At 41.6% G+C, this 23,781-nt stretch overlaps 1 protein-coding gene across 2 annotated transcripts in view; it reads right to left on the bottom strand.

Moving 5' to 3' along the window:
- LOC149932750 (irregular chiasm C-roughest protein-like) overlaps positions 1 to 23,781 on the bottom strand; it is a 194,120-nt gene that overhangs the window by 105,002 nt on the left and 65,337 nt on the right. The window lies entirely within an intron of this gene.

The following is a 23,781-nucleotide window of genomic DNA, read 5'->3' as shown; positions in this document are numbered from 1 at the left end:
AGAGAGAGAGGGGATGGGAGCGTTATTATTTTTGGAGAGGGCCGCGCGACACCTTCCAATATTCTTCGGAAAAGGTATTGTAGAGAAGTGGCGAGGAACCTACAAAAAAGCCCGAAGGCCGCCCCCGGAAACTTCAGGTTTTGTTTCTAGTCATTACGCCCGTAATGGCATCGAAAAATTATTAAGGCACCGCCGAAGAAACTCTCCAGCGACGATTAGAAGAAAGAGAAAAGTATGTGAAACAAGTCTTCCTTCCGTACAAGAGAGTGGAAAACTAAAGCGAGAGAGAGTAGAGGGAAAAAAACTAAATAGGAAAACACCTGTTACTGTCATTTGAAAATGCGCGTTTCGCTTCTCTCTCTCACCATTACTCTTTTCTCTCTCTTTTTATCCGTCGGTGGTCGCGCGGCGGAAGGCCTCTTAAGACTTTTCCGAGAGAGAGTCTTAGCCGAAGCAGAGTTTCACCTCCGACCTCGTTATGCCCTGAAGAAAAGGTGGCTGCAGCTTCCGCAGCGATGACGTGGCCGCCGGAAAGGGGACTCCGAAACAAAAGACAGGAAATATACGAGACTCGAATCGTAATGAGTCTCCAACAATTGCGCCAATGAAAACGCTGACAAAGCCCCACGCGCCACCGAAAGCAACTTTTCCTTTTAACTCCGACTGCCTCCCTCTCTCTCTCTCTTCCTGCGCTTCCTCACGCGGGACTTGCCTTTCAATTGAATAAACTTTTTTCCCTTCCGTAATCTCTAGGACGATGAATACAAATATAACCTCGAGGTTGCCAGCTTCTAAATACTAAAAGGGAAGGTCAAGTCCTATTCTATTAGTATGCAAATTGCGAATACGAAATAAATTTACCTAGAAATTGTTTGAAATACAAATATTTATATTCTAGCTTGACCGAATCAATTTTTATTTGTTAGATTTGACTTTGTAGCGGCTATAAACTATTAGACCGGTTAAGCCCGAGTTAGAAAACGCGTGGAGCGAACGTAAAGGAGCGTAGACGGAGCTTTGACGGGAGCGGACTGTTTAGGCTAGCGCGGGTTTAGCCGTCTCGAAGAAAACGCGAATACGTAATGCGGGACGAAGTAATTCCGTCACGAGATACGGAAAAACAGAGGCCGACTTTGCGTAATCGTGGATCCAAAATGTCTATGGAAATCTCATGAATACGGAATCGATGCTGACAGTGGACCGCGGGGGGGATGGGAAAACCTCTTTCAATAAAGAAATAGGGGGGGAAAAAAGCTTATTTATTCTGTCGAAACCGCTTTATTAAAAGGGACGTTTCTATAAATAGCGCCGAAAGCCAAGCTAAATAGTCCTCGTCGAAGAAGAAACGGAGAAAAAGAGAATGAATCCGATGATATTACGGTTTTAAAGCAAACACGTTCGTATGCAAAAAAAAACACGGGTGCCCCTCGTTCTTTTATCCCCGCGTTCTCCTTTAAGTTCAACTGGGAATTTCGCCGAAACTAGCCCAAAGAAATACTATCGTTTAAAGAAAAAAACCCGAGGGAAACAGAACGGGATATTCATAGGGAAGCCGGACCAATTACATTCGATATTGCTTCTTCCTCGCGAGAAGGTAGCATCTGCCTTCTGGCGTCAAAAAATAACAAAAACCCTATAAAATTGTAGGGATTGTAAAGCGATACGGAGGGAATCAAACCGTATATATTGGAACTCGGAGACGTTACCCCATTTGTCGCCTTCGATCAAAGTGTCGGATTAGGGTTCGGCCGAAGTATACGGTATAAACCGGGGTAAAAGGCAATAATGTCCAGGTAGAGAATCACGGAGGCTGGGAGCTAAAGCTCTCAGAAACAGAAGTTATCGGTCGTCGGCGCTAGGGTGGACGAACGCGCCCCCCCTCACCCGGAAGGAATCAAAACCGCTCTCTCCCGCGCAACAACGTTATACAAATCTATTTTTTCTTTTTCGTCGCAATCCCGAAATTGAATCTGAAGAATATGGTTGTATTTGCGTTCGTCATAGGGACACGCTGGATTGTGTGTATGTGTGGGGGGGGGGGATGAAAATAACGGGGAGGGAACGCCTAGCTACAAACAAGATGAAAAACTCCCTACTTAAAACGGATTTTTGCCTCTTATACATCGACGTCTCGCAATTTTTTGTCGCGGGCTTTCTCTATCTCTGGTATAGAGAGGTAGCAATTTTTGGGGCTATATTCCGGGATTGTGAGCGCTTTAAGGCGCAAAACATAAAGCAGTCGCTCGAAGCGGAAGCGGAAAAAGGAGAAAAATATATAGATATAAAGGGGATATATCCGTTAGAGAGGGCCTTAAGAATGGAGGGGAGCGGGGGCTTTTTCTGACGCGAGATTGTGCCCAGCCAAAGAGAAAAGGTCGAAATGGAACGGAAAAGCGCCAGGCCGTAAATTTTGAGATGGTCCTATTGAAGTTGCCATGTGGAACGACCATTTTTTTCCCTTTCATTCTTCGCTATCCTCTCTCCGGCGCAGCGGGGGACACCGGCGAAAGTTTATAATCATTTTACTTTTCCAATTTCGTATCATAAAACCTAAACGCCTTGAGGGGATACGTTACAAACTCGCCTAGAAACGAAATGAATCAATATTAAATTTACGCGTTGTATAAACGCGATCCGTTTCTAAATCAATTCCTCATCTCTCAACAGGTGTTTAAATAGACCAAATTCTCTTACACTGTATCTTTTCTTAGAACAATAATGGCATTAAATTGCGATAAATGTAGCGGTATTAAATAAAAAGACCGTGATTAGGACACGTAATTAGCGAGTTAATTTGAAACCTAAAAGCGGGAAAGGACGGGCTATAGTATAGCTTTTAATGAAAAGGGAATCGTGGGGGGGGGGGGGGATCAGATAAGGGTGACTTACGTCGATCGAGCTCGAAGAGAAAAGCGAACAGGGTTGGTTGGGGACGTGGCGGGTGGCGTAAGAAACAATAATAATAATAGTAGTAGTAAGCGAGTCGATCGAGCAAAAGCGGAGGAGTCGCGATTAGTTTGGGCAGCCCCCGTTCTCTCGAAGCTAATGATCATACCTCGAAAAGTCGGGTTACAGTGAGAATGTCAATAAATAGCTTGGCGAGGTTGCGGCGGGGAGTGTAGCTATATACGCCGCATCCGAAAGGTGAATTTCAAAGCCAGTTCCCATAACTATAGCCCTTCGAAGCTCAGTCTTTAATTAAGTTAAGCTACACTCTTTGTAGGCTATAGACGGTGCGGTTTACGCCAGAGAACGGTGACTCTGGAATCGAGGTTTCTTCAGGCAGCACTCGTACCGAGAAACAATGTCAAATTACACGCTCTTCTGCAGGATGGAATTAACCGACGGTATATACGGTGTACGATCTGGTAAGTACGTACGGTCAAAGAGGGAGATCGAGGGGACGACGACAATTTCAAATTATTAGTGCCCGCTGAGTTTCATACAGCGTACGCGTAAAATGTCCGAACGTAACGTGGCCGCGTATATAGGCGGGCGCGTACATAGGCGGGCGCGCGGTGCTGGCCCGAATTAATCGATAGAGAAAACGCGTTTTGGTCAGCTAGGAATGAAGGGCGGCCGACTGGAAATACGCTATATAATTCGAGAAACATTTCGCCGATCCAACAGCGGGGCGCGGAATTTAGATGAAAATTCTGTTCCGGGGATTGCTGTAGGCGCGCGTCACCCTCCCTTTTATACGCCGTTAATTACACCTTTCGGCGGCCAGCCGGGACAAACGGAGCGCCGAGTTTTAAATTTATACACTCAATCGGAATATATCGAATTTAACGAACTCTTTGTTCGGCCTTGTTTACGACGCCTCACTAAACTTATTAAAACTCTGTTTTAGATCTTATTTTAATTCGATGATCGACGAAAGAATTTCTCCCTGTTGATTTAGATTTTGAATAAAATTCGAGATTTTATTCGCTATTTATTTTTACAGATTAACGCCACGAATCTTTAGATCTAGGGTAACCCCCTCTTACGAAAATTAAACGAACCAATCTCAAAAATTTGGATCAAAGAATTTAAATCAAATGGGAACAAACACACCACTGCCCACGCAAGGAGAACGCAACCCGTCAAAATTCATGCATTTTCTTGTGTAAATTTTTCATTGGTTAGAAGGGGAAAATTCGGATTTTATTCCCCCCCCCCGTTCCGTAAAACGTTCAGCGTAAAGGCTCGTCCAGTGAAATTTGTATACCTCCCTGCGTTAGCGTGTTTAAAGGCTAGATGCGTTATCTTTGTGTTTGTTGCTTCTAGATGGGAATAATGTTGAATTTCATAAGTTGTAATTTATCAAATATAACGCATTTTGATTTATAATTTTCGATCAAAATAGAATTTAGATCTGTTCATATTTTAGATACGATTTTGGAATTAAATTTGATTCAGAAATTTCGTAAGGTCTAAGCCAAATTCTCGAGTATCAACTTTATCGACGTTGATTTGCGAGTCAGCATTCCTGTCTAAGATAACAATGTTTTTTTCGTTCCAACATTTGGTAGACGAGTCGAGAAGGCAGATTTATTCCGCGGGCGTTTTCTAATATCGAGAATGCGGTAAACACTGAAACTAGACTGGAGTTCCGCTGGGAAATCATCTCCCTGTTAAGATTTATGATTTTATACGACTGAAAGCTTATCTTCGCTTTCTTCTTTCGCGTGATATCCTCCTCCGAACGCCGAGACGCGCGTCTAGATATAAATCTGAAAGTTCCCGGAATTCGAGAAAAAAAAGGTCGATTTCTACATTGCGAATTCCAGAAGGGGGTTAGGTAAAAGCGTCGGAGCGAAAGGAAGCGACTGGATTCGAAGGCAAAATCATTATAGGCGCTTTCGCGGCGGAGTGGCTTGACATTAAAAACCTAAACGATTTCCATCTCCGCGCGTCGAAAACCACTATTATTATTATTCTTGTTCGCGAGCGGAAAATGGAAGCGCGCGAGAGAGGGACGGCCCCGACGCGGTTAAAGAAAAACCAAATCAATAAAGCGCGGACGAAGGCGCCGTAAGAAAAGACTGCCAACAACACAAACCGAATAGCAGCAAAAAAAAGAAGAATTCCCTCTCTTCCTTCGATAACGCGGCGGACAATTGTCGAAAAATACCTGTCTAACGGCATACGGAAAACTAACGCTTCGATTTCGTACAAAACCGTAGTGAATCGCGTCGCGGAGTGTATAAACACTACACTGGCAAAAACGACTATAGAGAGAGAAAGGTATAAAAAAGGGGGTATAAATCGATGGAATCTCATGAATAATTTATATATTTTTTTCCTCTTCTCAATCCGGTCCGCGCTGTACGACATTCGAAATATTTAATCAACTTCCGGTGTCCTAGCTCGCCTTTATAACGGGAGTTTATAGAGCGAGACCTTGGATATATAGCGATAAGAGAAATTCTCGGTATTTTCGCTCAATCGTAGCGCTTATACAAAGGACGAGTTGGGGTGGAGGGCGCGGAAACAACGTTACATCCTAAATTAACTAATTTAACAACTAGCTACCGCTTTAAACGAGAGGCGGAGAAGCGGCCTGCGGGATAGAGAGGAGTTGCTTTCCGTAATGGCATCTTGGGAAACGGCACTCGGGGAATGGTAGCAGAGAGGTGTAAATTCCGATCTTTGCAAAAGGAAGGTTCCATATGCTTTCCTTAGGAATGAGCGATGTTATATTATTAGGCATATATTTCCGTTTCTAATTAACAGGAACGAGTGTTTTGCGCCCGCTCTCTCACGCGCTAATCAAAACAAGGCGTTAAGCAGCGGTGACCTCCAGTGACGCTCAAAGGTGTTTCGTCGCCATCCTTTCCTATTCAGCGAAACGAGTCCGAGTCTCCTATAAACACGGCCAACGTCATATTCCTCCCTTCTGAACCGAACGCCGGCCGATGCTAATTATAATTAAAAGGTGAAGAGCCGAGGACGAGAAGGGAGCGCCTCAAAATGAAGACCTCTCGTTCCTTCACTAATTACAGACCTCAAGTTCGCAGCGCCACCAAAAATATTTGAATATCCAAATTCCTTCATCACGCCTATTAAAAGACCCCCCAATTCCCGTCTCTATCCGTTTTGGGCGAGCTGGTGAAACACCCCTTTTAAAGTATACAGACGGCCGACTAAAACCCGGTAATAATACGGACGACGCACCCCAAATTCCGACTGAAATAGTGCCGTCGAGGATTAACAGCTTCGTCTCTTACTCTACTTCCTCTTCAAAACTGGCGTCTGGCGTATAGCTTACGCCCCTTATGGCCTCGGACGCTAAATAAAAGACACCTACGAAGATGTAGGACCACGACTGAGCCTTAATAGCCGCGCTAAAACTGAGAAGTGTCCGCGTTTCTCCGGTTCACTCTAGGTCGATTTTTAATTACGTATTTCTATTATTCTTTCCAGTCTCTTCAGATAGATGGCACTGGGAGCTTCGCCAAAGGGGTAAAATGAAGGCTGCGGAGCGGAATTTGCGAGCGAAATTATTAACGCGATATATCCGAGGTCCTTGTTTTCTCCTAATTCGGCACGTTTCCAATTAGTAAAGTACGCGTACACGCATGCGCGGCTTATAAAATTTGTCTTTCATTTAAATTAATTAAATGAAAACGTTCCTCCCCTCCCCCGGCAACGTGAAGAATAAAGTTGATGATATAAAAATTGCTTTCAAATTTTCACCAGTTACGTAGATTCGTCTATTGGTTTAGGAAAATATTATTCGAATAGGAAATCTGCGTTATTAAAACGCCGAAAACTTGTAAGAAGAATCTTCGACTACTAATTATTGAGTTGGTTAATTTATATTGAAATATTTATTAGCGAAGATGAGGTCTAAGAACGATAAATTTGGAACATGGTAGATTAAAAAAGGTTAGTGATAACGAAAGCCGTCTCGCGCCTAAATGTTAACTTCACTCAACTCTCCGATGTGCGACGTGGTGAACACTTCTACAGGCGTTTTAGATCAAAAATAGACAAACTTATCAAAATAGTTTTAAGCGAGAAAAATAAGAAACGTTATATAGATTAAGTCTATATTTTCGTAATAAAGTTCTTTAGCTGGACAATTTCGCTTAAATAGTGACGTAGAACTCGGGGGAAAAACGTTTAGGATTCATTATAATTGCCGGCGGATCGTCGGAGCAAGGTAAAGGCGGGCTGGAACAAAATCCACATATCAGTTCGGGGGAAAAAAAGGTGTCGTGTACAAAGCACGGTTCTTTTACTGTTAATAGCTGCCACTCCCGAAAATGACATCTAAACCCAGAGTCCGAAGGTGGGAAGAGGATAGCGTGGAAACGCGATTTAAATTATTTTTCAGAGTGAGAATTTAATAGTCGTCCGAAGCTCCTACGATATGCTAGCCACGCAAATGCGATAGTAAATTACTTCTTCTCAATCGTTTGTTTGGTCACTTTGCGCGGTCGGAGAGAAATGCAGGGCGGAGAAACGACACCAGGCCTAATATAATTGTATTAGGACCAAACTAGGAAACAAATGACACGTCGCTAATGCCGTGGGTAAACTTAATAAAAAAAATATCGATCCCTGAAATTTCATTAAAATCGAATCGAATAAATATAGAATGATAAAATACGCGAATAAGTAGATTAGTCAAATACCGTTGGAATTTCTGGCTATTTTATTTAATTTAATTTAGTTTTTCACTCGAAGATCTATTTGGTCCGAGTTTCTCGAAGACCTATTGGTAAGAGCTATTTGTAAGTTTTTAAATTTCTTCAAATTTGTTTAGGGTTTAGCTTTTTTATCCCTTTTCATTATGGACTAATCTACTGAATCGCGTATTTTATCATCTTTTGTAATACAGTTCATAGGTGGTTCCTTTTAACTTGACATTTCGTATAAATATATACGAATAAGCAATACGATCATATGGGTTGTACCCAATCTCAATCTTCGGCCTTACTTGCCACTTACATTGTAGAGAGCGTTCCGCTAGGTAATGAATACGTAACCTCCGGGGAAATTTATTATTAGCCGACCCATTGCATCCAACGATCCGCAACACGCTTTTGAGCTATGACCAATTGCGGAACACCATACGATAGACGTTAGCCGCCCGTTGTAAATAAGCTATTCTTACGACCACCACCGCTTCATCCGTTAATTTAGATCTTAAGCTCGCCCCACGCTTCTCGCGATACCGCGATCGATGATCGGACGCCCGCAGACTGCCCCCTTCACTCTCTTTCTACAAAACTGCCTTCTAAGACGGGACTCCATTCAAAAACCACGCCGTTCTTCTCCCTTAGCATGCATGCGAAGTTAACTGTTCTTAAACACGCAAATTCTTGCTCAACCAGCGCTTCTTACGGACGAAAGTACGCGCGCCTAAGAATAAAATAAGTTTATCAGGCTTCTCTTTTTATGTACATATATAAAAAAATATGTAATATCCACAGACAAAAACTTTGTTTTCCAACCCGGGTTCAAAGAGAGCCGCGAAGTATTAAAGAAATCTTTTTACTTTTTATAGTCTAGCATCTTCCCGCCAGAGGGAAGCCTATCTCCCTACCAGCAAAAACCTCGTTTATATCCGCAGTTTTCTCTCTTTAGGTCTACAGGTAAGCCCGCCATCGGGTTAAGGGGCCAAATTTACCGGCGTTCCGCGTATTGTGGGCGCGAAATATAAATAAAACGCTCAGCCAACAGCCTTCAACGAAGATTTCCGAATAAACGGCGGGAGAGGAGAAAAGTCGAAAATCGAGTAAAACTTTCTCCTCCCTTCTTCCTCCTCTTCCGAATTTATCGAAATCTTAAATATAAAAAGTAAAATAAAATGGCAGAGAAAAACTTTTAAGAAGGGTGGGGGGACGGAGGGGGGGGGGGGGGACTGAACGAAATAACGGTCTTCGGAGGTGCGTAGGCTTGGAAAAGGTGTTTCTCGTAAAGTTGATTTGGTATAGAAGTATTTTATATAAATCGTCGCCCCCCCCCCGTGCATCCTCGAAAGATAACGCCGTTGCCACTGCGGGGAGGTCGGGAAAATTAAATTTATATTGGTCGCGTACGAGGCCTGTCCCGCCGTCATAATTCCTCCGACGGCTGGTAGCGCGTCCCCGCTTTACGCTGTCCCTGTCCAAAACGTGCCGTTCTTAATTCGCGCCTTTACCGAAAGGTGGCACTCCGACTATCCTAGCTTAGCCTAGCGGTATATATAGCCTCGCAAATCGCGTTTGTGTACATTTACGGCGATGAAAAAGGCCGGCGACTTTACGTCCAAGCACTCGCAGTCTGCTCTACGCGTTCGGACGCGTCGGAATCGTTTATACGTTGCCAGTTCACTCCGGCGCGTGAGTGTGTGTTCGAGCTAGATTAGTAGATTAGTTCAAATTGATGCCACCAATTTTAGAAGGCGGGCAAAGCGTAAAAGACGCGGAAAATAAGAGGGGGTCGAAGACGGAGAGGAGGAGGGGGCGAATATAACGAGAAATTCGTGAGTGGCTCGTATTTCAAAACGCAAATTTAATCTCGAAACACGTGGCTAAGTATACTGACTAGCGGCGGCTTTACTTCCGCGCTGAGAGTTGAAAGGGGGAGGGACGAAGGGGGAGGGACGATAAACGCGCCAGCTCGGATAAGGTCTCACTTTAGGGTACACTTTCCCGCGACTCACCTCTTCGCCATCGTCCCTTAGGATCAGATCGCCGCCGTCGGACAAACCTCAGGCGGAAAACGCGTCCCAATGGTCAGGTAATAAGCACTCAGCGCAGACTGTACTCGTCACGCCACCTTCCGTGGAAACGTCGGGTTATCTAAGACGTCTCATCTCTAAAATAGGCAGGACGGAGATACTAGGCTCGGAAGGGGGAGGGAGGGGGGGTGTAAGACTAGCGATGGACAGCTTCCAACGGAGCGGGCTTGGAGAAATATTATAGAATACCTATACTCGGGAAGGAAGAAGCTCTAAATTAAAGCTTGGCTCCGTTTATTGGAGACTTTAATATCAGGCGAACGGGTCTCCGCTGTTTACAGAGACGTATTTCACGCATTAACACCGGCAGACAGAATTATAAAAGGGGAGGGATGTGACTGAGAACTTTAATAAAGTTACGCGGATGCGCTTGACTTGTATATTATCGGGAGGACAGCTTCCGAGCTAATCGGCCAACCAAGTTCTACTCCAAACACGCGACTAGCTTCGGATTCTCTTTGGCGAAATCGGAATAAGAAAATATTGGCCGTCATAAAGAAGGCACCTAAAATTCCAAATTAACTTCCCACAGTTGAAATTTCTTTCTTTTTTACTCCTCGCCAACGTATGGCGCCACTAGTATAATTGAAGGCTATTTAAAAAAAACGGACAGATTGCGCCGACGCTATAATTTACGGACCAATTTAAACGTCACTTTTGGCGAATTAAAATTACGCACGTTTTACAAAAATTAAATTTAACTGGGACTATATTCAGATCATTTTTCGTAATTTGATTTACAATGAATATTGCTTTTGGGTAAGAATTTTTGTTATAAGTAGATATAGATTAAAAAAATGAAAAAATTAATAATAAAATATTTCTCTATGCGAAAGAAAAACGCAGTCATTTCCGTTATTTTTGGTAACAAATACATTGCGTACGATACAAATTCCATCAAATAATTGCCTTTTTAGTATTTTTCCCCTTTATATAGTCAAATATTTATCATATACAGTCGCGTGCGTATTTTAATTTATATCATCCGGGTCACATACTGAACAATATTTAAATATTTGAGCCCAGACTAAATAAGTCTAGCCAGTCAGCGTGCTTATACACGTGTATAATCTATAGGAGAAGAAGAAGATAGTAGAATCTATTTCTTTTACAGCCCTTAATCCTTGTCTTCCTAGATAAACAAAAATCGACTCTTTGGAGGAGAGCCGCTCGTGGACGTTATTTTCTAACGGCCTTCTCGCATCCCCCGCTTCTTTCTCTCTCTCTTCCCATTCTAAAATTTTTGTAAAGACCAAAAGCCTGTTTAAAATTCATGGGTGTCACACCACATCCGCTCATGGCGGCGGGGAAAGCATCCACCTCTTCGGCACTTTGTAGAGTTAGCCGGGGAGGGGGGCCAATTCCGGTTAGTTATGGAATACGTGAGAGAAAAAAGGATTTATTTTGGTACGGCCAAAAAAATCCTCGTTTTCCCTGGCGATATTTATGCAAAATCACCTTAGCGGGGTGATGGCGAAAGGCCCCCTTCGTAGGCGTACCGGACGGCCAATATATTCCATTGTCTAAATCCTACGTATAACAACATTCATCCCCCGGTCCCACCCTTATTATTATGCTTTTTTATATCAAGGCTCGGTCAAATAACAAGAAGGTTGAAACGGGTCAAACTTTGATCGATACTCGGTTGACCTCTTTCGATGGTGTTTGCGGATTTACTGGTTGGGTTATTCAAACAAACACAATTTGAATAAATCATGATCTACACTGACTAAATTACATTATTTGTTGGGCTGTTTTTCTATTAGGGAATCTAAAATACATTTCCTTCTTCTTTCAACCATATATGCAACAGATAAATTGAAGTTCTTTTCTTAAAAGGGAAAATTAGATTTGTGGCGCTTAAAGTTTACTGGAAGAAAAATACAGACAAATTGGTGGTTAACGTTATAATATCAGAAGTATATAAAAACTATCTACCAAGTATATATTGTTAAAGTTATTATCTTAGTCCTTTTTTATAATGCATATTGTTGTATTTAGTGCTCGGATTTCAATTAATTTTTATCCATGAATAAAATAAGCTCGGCGATATTTAAATAATATTTATTTAAATAACCATTAGTTGAATAAAAATTGTAAAATGTTTAAATAATCGAAAGTGAATAAGCATATTATTTAAATAAAAGAAACGATTATTTAAATAAATACCACTTTTATTCAAATAAATGCTTGGTTGCGTAAAAAACATAATTAAATAAGTTAAAATGATATTATTTTTACCAACGTTTTTTAAATAAATCGAAAAATTTGTGGATAATGAATAAACAATTCCGAGCACTAGTTGTATTCCAACAAAATAACCATTTCAAGATTAATACATGTAAAATGGTTTATTGAGGATGACAATATATTTACATAATGAGCTGAAGTGTAGACTGCATACTATGATACTCAGTCAAATGAGCCGTTACAATAAATGTCCCGATGTATTTATAGTCAGCGTGTATATTGATAAGAAATATTAAATATGTGAATCAGTTTTTTTACATACAGGGTGTCTTTACTTGATCGGCTCACGCATTTTTCTCAAAAACTATACCTTCTAGAAATGTGAAATTTTCAGTATGTACTCTCTCGGTAAAGATCGTTGTTATTTGTGAATTTCAGAAAAATCGTGAAATTTTTCATGGTTTTAGAATTTGTAGTTTTTGAACGCTAGGTGGTAGACGAAAATTTCACGATTTTTCTGAAATTCACAAATAACAACGATCTTTACCGAGAGAGTACATACTGAAAATTCCACATTTCTAGAAGGTATAGTTTTTGAGAAAAATGCCTGGGCCGATCAAATGATGACACCCTGTATACAAACATAACACATTGTGCTGTGAGTATATAAAACTTTTACACTGTGAATCGTATTTTTATAAAGATAAACAGTACTACGTAGGGCAATTTTTACATTTTATACGTGGAAACGTTTCACCTGTAAAGCAGTGTGAAAATGGACCCCATTGGAAACATGTTAAGGGTTTCATTTTTACAACCTAGACATCTTTATTTCGTAATTTATTTTTGCTAATAGATATTCTTCAAAGGCTTTATATAACTCTGATATAAATAGAAACATCCAGACCAAGATTTTGCTTTTAACATAAAGAAACCTAAATATTGTTTTTCCTCCGTCTAGTTGAAAATGTGTTTTCGGGAGGGGAGTAACGCGGTGGAGCGTGAAACAAAAAATTATACCCACAGCCTTTAGATATATATATAGCTACGTATCTTCTTTGGCACGATACTAAACTAAATCCAGGTTTATATTCAGCCCCGTAGCTCAAACTCTCTTAGCGCCACCCCTCCAAAGAAAATAACAATTCTTTATCTCCCTAGATATTAAAAATCCAAAGTTTCATTTTTTCCATTCGTCGCGATATTTCCGGCCAAAGAAAAAAAGCAACGAAAGAAAGGAAAAACTTTTCTCTTTTTTCTTTAAAGTTTACCATTAAAATAACAGGTTTTATTTATTAGAGTTTTGCCAATACGGAATCAAACAATGGCAGGGGAGGAAGAGATGGAGAAGGGATATTTCTCCTCTTCTCGAGAATCGTAAAAGTTAGACGTTCATTGGAATTCCCAAAGGTTCGGCCTCTCCATTCCGCGAGACTAAGGTCCCCGTACGAATGAAATGAGTCTCGGGAAGAAAATGGCGAAGGCGTCGAGAAATTGCGTCGAACGTCTGGACGGAACGCTGGCCAGCTCCTCGCAGCGCACTGAAAGCGGTGATTGCTGCTTACATTTCCAGCCGAAAAGTAATAACGGAAACGTGGCGAAATAGGAAAAGTGTGAACCCGGATATTTCTCTCTTTCTCTTCTATACACACCCTCCCTTCATATGCCAATTTTCAACGCTGCTTATTTTTGGTTTACAGTTTAAACTTCAAAAGTCGTCATACGGTGCTGTTATGGACGAACTATAATGACGCGTCGCTACAAAGAATGGCAACAGGAGACGCGGCAATTCGGCGCAAAGAGATAAATTTCGTTTACGGTTGTACGAATATTTGGTAAACGATAGGGCTGTGCGAGTATTCGGCCTTTTTTGAGATCGAGTACTCGAACTCGACCTCGAATAAGTAATTGGAGAATACTCGTCGATTACCGAGTACCAAAAAATTGCATATTCGGGTACTCGATTACTCGAATAAGCCGCTCTCTAAACTCGTCGAGTATTTGTGTTTTCTATCGTCGTTGCTTCAAAGTTCAAAGAGGGGTTTTTACAACTTTTGGGGGGGCAATAAACGGTACCTACAAAGTTGTGAAAACTGCGGTTCATTTAAATTAAAGGAGTATTTTTCAGCATTGAAAGTTACTTTAAACTCCTTTAAAATTTAATTTCATAATTAATTGAATAAAACCAGCTCCTAATCAAGTACTCGATAACCCAACTCGTTAAAAATATTTATCGAGGCTTTTTTTAAGTAACTCGACTCGAATAAGAGAAAGTTTCCCTTTAATCAAGTACTCGATTACTCGACTCGACTTCAATATTACTCGACTCGAATGCACGTTGAAAAAAAAATCATACTCGATAACCGACTCGATTGACTAAAACCACTAATCACACAGCCCTAGTAAACGAACTTTGAAAATCGGGACTTTTGGTTGTTCGTCTTTTCGAGGAATGTAAGAGACGATTCTTATAACTTTATTATTGAAAAATATGGAACTAAAATGAACTAAATGTACGTGGAAAAAAATAATTTATCAAAACAATAAACCAAATATAGTATTCACATTAATATTGCATTCGTCATATTTTCGCCAACCCAAAAAATCTTATAATACACATTCCAAACAGTCGTCTATCCAAAAAAGACATTCTCCGTACAGGAACAAATTGCCTACGCGGAAATCGTCGGGAACCTTTTTCGTCTATAAATTGAGCTTAGAAAATGAAAGATTCGAGTCCTTCGACCGTTCACGCGCGTTACTTGGAGGATAAGTCCGGTCGAGTGCTAAAAGAGGTGACACTTATTATACACTGTCTAGTTGGAATGCCGGCCAAATTTGCATAAAATGAAAAACGGCTTTGGAAGGGAGCGAGCCAGATACGGAAAGAAGGAGTGCTTGATGCGGAAGTTAAAAACGCACGGACGCCCCCGGAATGGCGAAGGGTGGGCGGGAAAGATTCGCCCACCCGAGCCACGAGCGCCTCTCAACCCTTTCCTTATCCGCGGCGCTCGCTGACGAAACAGCGAAACGAGAGAAATAGATAGAAGGTCAGCCAGCCCCGAATCTCGCGAATCAAATGCCAAATAGAATTTATTTTAAGAGATGCAAAATACGGAGAAGAAGGCTCAAAAAAGCTTTATAGACGGGGAAAGGATGTTTTCTCTCGCTGACGTAACAAAGAAATTCGCGCGTGGTTCTTGTTTGTCTTTTTTTCTTTTCCTTTGTCGTTCAACATTAATTTTGGCTTTTACTTTCAAATATTCCAGCGAAAAAGGCCCGGAATAAAAAGAAAGCCAGTGCCAAGGATGCGACCCAAAGTAAAAAGTAATAAAATTTGCAATAGCGACAAAGAAGCCCAATTTCTTTTCTTTTTTACGTTCGTTATATTTACCGAAGAAAACGTTACGTCTCTAAAATAAGCAGACCGGAGCTAGTGCGAAAGAACCCGGGAACGGAAAGATAATAACGTCTAACGAATCCGGACGCGTGGACCGCTAGAAATTTGAACTCCCGAAATAGTTCTTTCTAAAAAGTAACGTGGCCTTCTTGTTTTAATATGGCTCTTACATAGAGCATAGTGCCGCCGATCCAACGCCGCCGTCGCCGATATTTTTACTGTCGAAGAACCGCCGCCGAAAAATTTACTTCTCGGCGCGCCGCCCACGCCGCCTATAAAGTTTGAGTTTTTCTACGATTTTTTTTTATTTCAAAAACATTTTGGAATTTTTTATTCCCAAATTTTCAAAATGGGGATAAATTTTTACCCCTGCACGCCACTACCGCCGAAACAAAGGAACGCCGCCGGGTGATTTTCGCCAAACGCCGCCACCGACCCAAATCAAATCGGCGCTATGCTTTACTCTTACATTTTACAAGTTTACGAGCGCGCGCTACTGTCGCGAGGAATACAGGTTTTTATACCATGAACCTTGCATGAACCAAGAATCTAAGGTGACTCACTGTTCACGCTTTGCAAAGTACGCGTTAATACTGGGAATAGGAAAATCACGGTTAATTTTAGTTCTATTTGGACAAACTTGGCGTCGCTGAAGTCGATTTCCGACGTAGTTTCGTAGAGAAGCTGGAGCGTTCACGTTCAATTTTGACAAAATGGCGCCGTTGTTATGATTAGGCTTAGTAAGTTTTAGACCTTTTTGAAATTGGTTCTTTAAACGTTATTTATGTCTTGTTCAACTTGTTAAAAAGTTTCACGCCCTCTTTAATGTTTTAGCGTAAAAGGCTCGCGCATTTTTTTCTATTTTAGGGAGCTAACCCTAAATCGCTCGAGCCCGTTTACGCTAAAATATCAAGACGTGCGTGGAACTTTTTATCAAGTTGAATACGACATAAATAGAGTTTATGCTAGCGTCTATTGTAATTAACCATTGTGTTAAGCAAAAATAACCAGTAAGCCACGTATGGCTGAGGTTTTTTTTTAATCAAATTCACTGGAATCCATTTCATTTCTAAACTTAAAAAATTAATGAACTAAGCCTAATCTAATTTTCTGGCACGTACTGTGGCCTAAGCCTCTCGTAGTGATAATAGTTCTTTTTATAAACTAACGTGGCCTTCTTGTTGAAATGTTGCTCTTACGTCACAGTCTCTTACTTTCACAAGCCTACGAGCGCGCGCTACATTCACGAGGAGAATAGATTTTTCTAGCGCGCGTGCAAATCACTCGTGCGAAGAATATACTAATAAAGCTGTGTCTTGTGACGTAAGAGCAACATTTTAACAAGTTCGGCAAGACCACTTTTTTTTTATAAAATCAACTATTGAACAGAATTCGAGTGGCGTTTCAAAGCGGCTAACCATGGATTAAATAACCTGTAAGTCAGCCTACCGATTTAGGCCACGCCTACCGTGTCCAAATATCGGGAACAGTGAGTTCCCTTAGATATTTGGACAATGAATATACTAATAAAGCTGTTTCTTGTGACGTAAGCGCAACATATTGTTCATTTGATTTTATAAACACATCTATTACGTAAGGATAAGGTCGCGTACTTAAAGGCCTAGGTTTTTTTCTGCCTGTCCCCCTTTAAATTAACTTACAAGGAGACATCCCGAAGTGTAACCCACTGATTTTGTTCAAACTCGGAGGATTGGTAGACCTTCATGTATCATGAAAAATTCTAAAGGGAATTTATTCAATGGGCAACCGTTTTGCCATGGCAACGAAAAATGTTTTTGACAACACAAAATATTAAATTTTCCCATTGAAAATAACATGGGATTTTGACCTCAAATTGATCAAAATTTGATCAATTTTGATGTTTTTTTTGTCAATTTTTATCTATTCTTTCTATTTTTGGCATTTTCGAAATTTTGAAATTTGTTCAAATTTTTCACAGGGGGGGGGTCCTAGGAAACGGTCAGAATCCCATGTTATTTTCCATGGGGAAAATTTCCATTTGTTGTTGTCAAAAACATTTTTTTTTGCCATGGTAAAACGGTTGCCCATTGAATAAATTCCCTTTGGGATTTTTCAAGTTACACGAAGGTCTACCAATCCCCCGAGTTTGAACAAAATCGGTGGGTTACACTTCGGGATGTCTCCTTCTTAGTGGAGCACAAATACCCTGGTGGTAAGCCAATCGCCGAACATGTTGGCCGAATTTAAAGGGGGACAGGCGGAAGAAATCCTATAGGCCTATAATTATTCTAGCGCGAGGAAAACAGATCGAATGTCACGAACGCGAGTGACTAAATACGCGAATGGGTAGGAATCATGTTGAACGCCCGCGACACGATATCAAAGGGAAATAGTAATAATACGAGAATTAATATATTTGGAATTCAGTTACGGTTTAGCGGCAGTTTCGCAATATCTCCAGCCGCCGTTTCGGGAACTCGTTCCGCTGAATACAAACGAGAGACGCAATGCTCAATGGCCTAGTTTAGTTTAATCACGTTCCTCCATTGACATATTTAGAGGAGAAATACGGGTTCGCTCAAATCCCGTCACAAACGGAGCCCCATCACTTTCCTTTAAACGTTCGGAACGTTCTATATCATTTCGGACCACGTACCGGCTCTCTGTCCCCGATATCATAGAGAGAGTAGTGCCACTTCTATACAAGAGAGAGACTCGATAATCGGGAACAATCGCTCCAAATATCATCAACGATATATACCTTTTAGTCGTAACGCAGTTAATTCGGGAGGCATCGATTTCTGGTTCCTAAGAGCGACTATTAGCGTGGTATATCTGGCTTAATGAATGAGCGGCGCTTTGAGAAATACGATCTAATTTCCTTTAAGGAGACGTAAACAATAAAATATGATTGAGTTTTCTTCGTCACCGAAATTCGAAGACCATTTGTTTCGCTGAGTGGCGCTCGAAACCGCGCGCTTCGGTCTCCTCCCCGCCCCGGGGCACCTTTAACGGCGAATTTAGAAGGGTGGCCCGCTTTGGAAATTAGCGAGAGAAGGCTCGTTTAAAGCGGGATTTAGAATAAACCGCGAATATTTATCTGGAAGAATTATTATAGGCGTTCGCCATCTTAATTTTCCGAACCGTTAGACGCGTTGAAGCGGCTCCCCCGTTCCCTCATCCGCGGAGGATCCCCGCATCCTTTAGTCTCTCCCCATTCGGAGATGATTATAGGCTGGGACAATTCATCTTCCAAACGAGTTCGGAGTCTGAAAAGGATCAAGCGGTATAGCGATAAAGTCAAATTCCTAAACTGGTAAAAATAAAACCAAACAATTTTGGTTATATCACGACGCCAAGTTATTCTTTAAAATCGCGGTCAAGAAGCGGGAGTAAACGCGAGCAGCTGCGCGGTGCGTTTCGGAGAGCAAGCTCGCAATTCGATAAAGCGATGGCTTGATCCTAACACTCAGAAACTAGTTTAGCTTTATAATAACAAGCGCGTACGAGCGAGCGGTATAGTGCGGCCTTTATACCTCGTACGTCCTCGTCGTATAATCCGAACAACGCTTCTCGGTCGTATAAGACGCAATTGGGTTTTCGGGTCGGGATAAACCTCCTTAAAACCGGTCGTAGGCAAACGGAGCGTCTACTATCGGAGAATTAGGCTAATTCGGAACGGCGCCGCCGCTATATCTGGCGGCTAGCAAATGGTCCCCTTTAGACCAAGTCGACGCGCGTCTACCTATCGCCTATAGATAGAGTCGATGGCAGTCACTCCAAAAGCGATATCGAAACTTTATCGACAAATCGATAAAATCGGTCGGAACCGCCCATCTGTAAATTTAACCATTTCTGCCACTAGCCGTTGCCAACGCGCCACTCGACTTACTAGGCATCGACTTATTTCCGATACCTGTACTGGCAAATTAGCGATAAAGGACGCGTATCCACGGACGATAAAACGAGAAAAGTCTCGACGGAAGGAAACGGAGAGTCTGAGTGGCGGATGCTGGAACCACCCCAACCAACCCGTCTGCAAAGAAAATCACGTATGGAAACTCCAAAAAATAAACACACTAGGTCGTGCCTTAAAACCCACCGGTCAAAACCACTAGCTTGATTCGGGAACAACGTCCGTCGCGATTCCTCAACGTATCTCAGCGCGGCCTTCCGCGAGGCGGTGCCACTTTACGGAATAGAGTAAAACGGCGGGAAATACTCGCCTTATAAGAGTTTGAAACGGATAAAATAAAGTTCGGACTCGGAATGAAAAGGGGTCTCGGCGTGTGGCCGGCCCCGGGGCGAATGGCTTCGGTCGTCACGAAAGTCTGGCCATTCCGAAATAAAAAGACGAACGAACAATGAGATAAAACAAAGAGGATTTGATTTCTGACATCGCGGTTTTAGAATAAACGAATTTCGGTGGCGAACGCGGATATTGAAAAATAACAAGAGCGGGAAGAATATAATGAAGAGCTTTAGTTTCTTTTCATCCGGCCCTTTACGAGCTTAAATAATAAAGGGACGGGCCTCGGGCCTCGGAGAAATGTTTAGGCCCCCGAGGCCCCGAGCTGGTAATTTACGAAAAAGGGAACCTTGACCCTTTTCTCTCTCTTTCTACCTGGCCACCGACGCGACCGAAATTAACTTTTATCTTTCTAGCTACCTCTTATAAATAATAACGGACTTAAAAGCGTACCGGCAATTAGAGTATAGCTAAAAAGGTTTAAAGCGGCACGGTGAATGAATGTTTATTTACAGAGGAGCCTCTTTTGAGGTTCTCAAGTAGCAATGAGCAATGAATGAATATTTATTTACTCTTTGTTAAAGAACAAATCCCTTTTATAATCCGGAGGAAACAGTAAATATGCTCAGGGACAAGCATCCCACCAGGGGCCACCCGGATAAACGCGGGATAAAATCGTTTACCCATTTAGAAAACTATAATTCCATTTTGATAAATATATTAATATAAAGAACCTTACCTCAATAACAAAGAGCTCCCCAGTCCGATAATTTAATCTTTTCACAATCCGTATTTATAAGCGGATAAGAGGAAAAAGGTTTAGAGGTTTATAAACAAACGTTCGTCGCTGATAAAGAGTTAAAAAGCGAGTTTGGAACAAAGCAGAGCACACACGCGCGCTGAGAAATCGACTGGCGAGTGAAGAGAGAGACGGTGGCGGAGAAAAAGCTCTTCCCACCACGAAGATCGGTGAGCGAGTGATCCTTACTGGCGCCAATACTAGCGTTTGCCCTCTTTAGAGGATTTTGTCGCGCAGGCTGGCAGTGCCGCTGCTGTGTTGCCTCTCTCTCCGACTGCGCGTGCAGCGGCCAGCGCCGAAATCGCTGCTGATTCTTTTCGTTATTACCGCTTCTTTGGCCTCCACGTTCCGGAGGCGCCGGACGACGACTCTCATTCTACTCCGCGCGCGCACACACACACACACCCACACACACACACACACACACACACACACACACACACTCTCGCGAAACCACGCGAAATACCATTCTTCCGCCCAGCTCGCGAACGAAGCCGCACGCCTACGCACGCGGTGTCAGACAGTGTGAGGGGAATACCTCTTTCTTTCACCCCCCCCCCACCCAGCTGAGTCACGGAAACTACCACCGAAACCAACCAACATCATTTCTATTCAGGGTTGGATAAACCAAGTTTTTGCCTGGGAAAAATAGAAAAAACTCTTTTCATGCTAAATTAATCATTGATATATCAATTAAGTGACTAATTTGGTCATTGCAAATTGGAGAGATGAAAAAAAGGCCAGAAGAAGAGTGAATAGAATAGAAGAATATACTGCTTTTATTATTTATTTTTTATTGAATTTTGCCACTAGAGGTGGAAAAAACCATGGAAGTACGATTTTCCACACGTTTTTAACAGGAAAACAATCCGGGTGGAAAAACTAGATTTTTCCGCGGTTTTTTCCACCCTTGGCAAAATTGTGCCAACCCTGTTTCTATTTCTTTAAGGCTGGTTTTCACTAGGGAAAAACGCCACGACGCTGAACGTCGACGCGAAAAATTCCCGTTAGGCCTAATGCAATATTTTTGCGTCGACTCTCACCGTTGTGGCGTTTTTGCCCTAGTGAAAACCCGCCTTTATTCAGAACCCGATGAATAAAATATGGGACATCATGTGACAATGTTTTGTCTACGTCACTTAAGCCAGGCGCTCACTGCATTTCGTAACGTCTCCGTCCTACCTTTCACAAGCCTTGGGGTTCGATCCCAACTTGTGGCACTTGCTTGCAAGTTCTCTCCCCACTGGTTAAAGGTGTTTTCCCCCGAGTTCTTCGGTTTCCCCTTCCATAAAAACTTGTTGAGGTTAACGATAATAGTAAGTGTAGGGAGCTGTTGCAGGGCTTGCCACTACCCTCCTACGCATTGTAATCCGGCCACCTGAACTAAAAAGTTGCTCGATTGAAGGCCTAAGGTGGTGCCTTGGGTATTAGCCTAGCTGATTATATTATATTTACTTCGTAACGGAGACAATGCCTTGTGGAAGGCAGAACGGATACGAACGGAGAGCCAGTGGGCGCCTAGTCTTAGCTGTAGCTCTTGAAGGTATAGAGTAAGTAAACAAATACCTTTCTGTCTGGGGTTCTTGTACCAGGTACTATTCCACTACACTACTATCATAGAGTAAGAAAAGGTTTCACCCTGAGCACTCGCCGTAATATCCTCCCCCCAAAAATTATTATCTCCGGTAGAGGCGCTGCTAGCCCGCGTGATTCGATTTTATTATCGAATGAATAATTACACGTGCGACGAAAAAATGCGCGATGTTATCGAGATTCACCGCGTCTTGAATTTAAAAATTCTTCCTATTGACGGTTTTTATTTTACCTCAAAAAACTTCTTTTAGCATCTATTAAGCTAAGCCAAAAGCTAAATAGTCTTTAGGAAGTCAAAGAGGATATGAAATTATTCTCGCGCGCCTGCGCGTAGTCGGTTATTCTTGTAACGCCGCCAAAGGCCCCAGTGTAGCGCCTCACTAAATAGCGGGCTTTCGTTTGATACGTTTTTGGAAAAGTGTGACGTCATGACAGTTACTGGATTTTCTCAATAGGCGAATAATATTGGTGACGTCATGAGTTTCAAATTGAATTAACTGTATTGCTAACTTTTTTCAAAATCTACATCTCTATAATTTCCGCAAACGCGGCCAAGTCAATAATTTAAAATAAAATAAATTATCGATGCTGGCGATATCGTATTGAAAATTATTAAAGATCGCCGCTTGAAATGGCTTAATATATTTCCGAGGTTTTAAAAGATTGAACGGAAAATATTTTACCTTGTTTGAGTAAGGAAGCGCACTTTTATAGACATCTTTTTTTTAAATGGTAGAAACATCTTCCTTTTATATATATTTTAAATGTATTTGGGGTAGAAATTCAATATGGAAATACATTAAATATTAGCAGCGAGAAATTTCACTCTAAGCAAATTAACTTACGGTCTTTGAATAAGTAACGATCTAAAAGCCCTCCACCCTAGACCCCTTTTTCTCTACCCATCAGATATTCGCCACACATTTATAAAACTCTCTGTTTTAACAATAAATCACATCTAGAATAATAAAAGCTTAAAGGCTAAATGTAATACGCTATTTAGAAACCTATAAACGTTCGTTTTAAAAGCGACATATATCAGTCCTCGATTTTTTAATTAATTATCTTTAATATTCGAACGACTCTGAAAGGATCGCGGAAGTTATTTGAAGATTTGTCTTTGAAATTCCTTAGAAAAATAACGTTATGGAATGTTAAAGTTATAAATAAAAATGAGTAAAATTTAAGTGCATTGAATATTAATTAAATTAATATTTGAAATATAAAAATAAAATTGTAGAATTTCGTAACAAAGGCGTAGCTATGGATATATATGGTTTAAGTTTAAATGATTTATATTTGAACGCTAAAAAAAATAGCAGCCTATGATAATTTTCTCTAGACGCTAACTTCCATAGCGAAATAGTCACGGAAGAATGAGCGCGCTTTTTGGAAAGGTTGAAGCGTTCGAAAAAAAATGATACGTAATATATAGGCGTATAACGGGATTAAAGGACGAGAGGCAAGGAGGCAGCGAATCTCAGAGTGGTTGGTTTTAAGATGGTTTAAAAAAGAGTTTGAGGCGGAACAGATAGGGATGGAGAGATATACGGAGAAGAAGGGGGGTGCTGCGAGGGACGTGGGAGAGCTGATGGGATAGGAGAAGAAACCAGTTGAGATTAATACTACCCGGAAGGCCGATTATGCAAACTAAGAATGGAAAATACACGGAGACGATGTTCCTAGTCGATAAAGGGGAAAAAACTCCCCGGGGAAATCTGAAACTATAGACTGGCAAAGTAGCTCTCGTGTACACTAGCCGCGCTATACTTCAAACCCTCCTAACTTACCAAGAAAATGACTCTCTTTCCACCAAAGTAACGATATATATACGGCGGATCTACGAC

This window comes from Leiobunum rupestre, chromosome 8, assembly GCF_980474605.1.
Source record: "Leiobunum rupestre chromosome 8, qqLeiRupe1.1.hap1, whole genome shotgun sequence".
Taxonomy (NCBI): Eukaryota; Metazoa; Arthropoda; class Arachnida; order Opiliones; family Sclerosomatidae; genus Leiobunum; species Leiobunum rupestre.
The sequence above is the reverse complement of the archived record's forward strand: the minus strand, read 5'-3'. Positions and strand labels throughout refer to the sequence as shown.